The sequence below is a fragment of the Meleagris gallopavo genome, chromosome Z, assembly GCF_000146605.3.
Source record: "Meleagris gallopavo isolate NT-WF06-2002-E0010 breed Aviagen turkey brand Nicholas breeding stock chromosome Z, Turkey_5.1, whole genome shotgun sequence".
NCBI classification, from domain to species: Eukaryota; Metazoa; Chordata; class Aves; order Galliformes; family Phasianidae; genus Meleagris; species Meleagris gallopavo.
Window position 1 is genome coordinate 54,159,467 of NC_015041.2, and position 3,402 is coordinate 54,162,868.

The window sequence follows — 3,402 nt, forward strand, 5'->3', positions numbered from 1 at the left end:
CTCGCTCCCTAGGCACGCTGTCAGTGCTGACCGCGCCTTCCCCGTGCTCCCGGTCTGCGGACCCGAAGGAGCGCGGGATGAGGTTCTGTGCACGCTCTGGGCTGGAGGCTAGGTGGAGCTCCGTCCTTCATTAAGGAGCCGCTGCGTATAGTATGCAAATATCGTGCCCGCCCCTGGAGTTTTGGCCACTTCCATTCAGTGGCCCAAAATATTCTCTACGCTTTATCCGTAAGCGGAGTTATCCACAAATCGTTATAGTCTTTATATTATTCCTTTTATTTTACGTAAATATCGATTGCCACATTTAACTGCAGATGCTGGAGCACATCACTCATATCTGTTTTGTGTTATGCTGGATCATCTGCAAGAAATGTGGCTGGTTTACTCCCGGCTTAACCCAGAGCTATCAACTTTTGGGCTTATTGAATGAACCGCCTCAGATACGAGTGATCTAGATCTGAGCACCTACACACCAATCTGTTCACATACACTTTCCAAGAATCAAACAGTAAAGGTATTTAAATCATGACCCTTTGCTTCTTCTGTGGTTATTTTTCAGATGTAAACAGCGCAGACAGAGCAGAGGGAACGACATCCAAGGCACAACACGGTAATATGTTTTCCCTTATTAACGCCGGACGGTGATCTACGTATTACATACAGATTTTATAAATGCGTGGTGCTTAGCAGCGTGCATTGCTTCCGTGTGTGATTACTGACCTAGTGCGTGTCTCATTTGTTTTCCTTGAGATGCTGTATTCTCGATAGTTCGCCTGCTCTTATTGCACAGTTCGGATTCGTGCTGACATCCCCTTGCATGCCAGCAGCAGTACCGCCAGGGGTGCCGGTGCGGCGGCACCGCGGTCACCAGAGGGACGATAAGGGCAGCTCTATGGGAAGCGGCTCTCCTGGCTGCGGGAGCGGGACGCTGCGGGAACGCTGCCCGCCGCGAGCTGCCGCGTCGTGGTTCCTCTTCGCGTGAATTCTGCTCGGCTGTAGTGCGGAATGGGGTTTGCGTCGTGCTGCACCTCCTCCCGTGGTTCCTGCGCGGAAGGCGGAGTGCCGGCATGAAGCCCGGCTCTGATTGCGTTAATTGGAGCGTCGTGAGCATTCCTCTTTCAGGAAATAGGGACTGTTTATTCTTAAGAAATCTGTGCAGAATGCTTCTTCTTTACGTCACAGCCATCTGGAGACCTATAAAAAGATTAGACAACAAGCATGGCAATCACATACTGATCTACAGGCCATAAGCAGGAGCTCAATAGGGAGTGGGAGGAAAAAGCAAACGTTTGGGTTCGGTGTCTCACAATATGCAGCTCGTCTTCAAAAAGCTTTTGGAATAAGTAAGCTGTGTACTGCTATGTTTTCTGGGAATAAAATTGCACATAGTGTTGACCGTGGCTGTTACTCCTGACGGTCATTCCAGAGCAGCAGGCTGCACGAACTTTTCACAAGCTGGAAAATGCTGCAGCCTATACTGTCCACTGCAGAATGCATTTCTGTGACATTCAGAGCAAGCAAATACTTTGTAGATTTCAAGGCCCTGCCAAGTGACTGAGAGTTAGAGAATTCATTTGGTACTGCAGCTAAATAACAGCTGGTTACAGCCATCACGTTGGCTCACTGCTGAAGCTCTCACAGTGGGTGTATTGCATTTACTAAATCAGTCAGTGTGTAAGTGAGGTGGTGCTGAGGACAGATCTTCATGATTTAAAGGTACACCTTTCATCTCTGAAACATACTACTTTATTTTATTTTTTAGCCTTGTGTTTAGCTGTAAATCTGGTCACATGGTGACATGTTTTAAATGCATGCATTAATATGCATTTATGTGTCTGCGTTGATACATACCGTACGCACACATATATATGTAAAAGCATAGACATACACACAACAGCACAAGGAGCACCTGAACCATCATGTCTATCACAGGAAGAATTCAATGCACGAGCTCACAGTCCTGCTGTGCACACACATCCACATACATCCGATCACTGATGCTGCTGCCTCTGAATGTTGCCAAAACAAACAAACAAACAACAAACAAACAAACAACAACAAACACATTTCTATCTGTTCAGAAAAAATCATTAGAATTTTACATAACACGGAAATGATCATATGCTTCCAGATGTCCCACTTGTGCCTGAGCAGCCTGAGAGATAATGAAGAAGCAGAGGAAGAGTAACACAGCCCAGTAGGAACCCTGACCACTCTGTGCAATCAGCTCCTTGCTCTCTCCTACACTAGCGACAATTTGCAGTGACACCTATACCGGGACATCTGATGGGCATCACAGAAATATACAAAAACAAACAAACAAACAAACAAACAAACAAAATAAAGCCCAAATTCAGAGGCTGAGAATCTGAAAGCACTGATGAGAGACCTCATTAGTAATGTGAACACCGAATTCAGGGTTTGGCGCCTTCACAATGTGTATTTGCTACTTCTTGGGCCTTGTCTGATAAAGGAGACTGCTTTCCCATTTTCACGGTTTTGTAGTGTCACCTTAAGATAAAGAATGAGGCAGCTGGTACTGTGCCATTTTACAGTGCAACCATACAGCCCTGTCTGTGTATTTTAACATGAAAACATGCATGTGCATTCATGCAGGCAGACTGACACTCATATATATGGTTTCCCTATACATGCACCAGCACACAGACATTTGTAACATAAACAGGCTATGCACTCACTACAGAGCTACAAGAACTTAAATGTATCTCCACACATTGAAGATTTTCGCCTTAAAACCAACAACATAAGCAAACACAAGTAGATTTATAAACTGATTCATTGAAGTGTGGGTTGATATATCCTCTGTAACGCTAAGAGAAGACAGAGCAGGACATGCAGGGCTATGCTACTCCTCTAAGCAGAGGATTTTAAGCCCTCCTTACTTAGAAGAGAGGGGCAGTCCATATTCTGTCTGTGCTGAAATTTCCTATGGGCATCCCATTCCCACTGCAGCATGCACAAGTTCCTGAAGTGCATTTATTAATTCCAACAACAAATAGAGCAGATCTCGGTGAGAAGATTCACTGTACCATGTACACTCGGGAGACCTTTAATGTTTGCACTTAAGACTTAGGAAAATTCTATACGAGTTACAGTGTTAAATAATTCAAATTATAATGTCCTTTTTGGTGTGGGGGAGGGGAAATCGAGAGATTTAGGTCCTAAAGCCTTGGCAGTTGAGAAGGACGTGTCCATCGGCCCCACGCGTTATGCAACACGGGTGTCCGCACTCCGCGTATGGAGTTCATAAACATGAGAGATAAATCTGCGCTTTTACGGAGGCTTTTGGCCGAAGAATGCACGGCTTCGGATGAGCACTGCTGCAGCGTTTACCTGCGTTGCATTCTAACGCGGACACACACACAGAGGATGGGAGGACAG

The 3,402-nt window shown here is 45.6% G+C and overlaps 1 long non-coding RNA gene across 1 annotated transcript in view; it reads left to right on the top strand.

The window, feature by feature from the left end:
* Nucleotides 1–6: 6 nt before the first annotated feature.
* LOC104915267 overlaps nucleotides 7–3,402 on the top strand; it is an 86,836-nt gene continuing 83,440 nt past the window's right edge. The window contains exon 1 of the long non-coding RNA XR_796306.2: nucleotides 7–610. This is a non-coding gene — a long non-coding RNA (uncharacterized LOC104915267). The remainder of the gene's footprint in view (nucleotides 611–3,402) is intronic.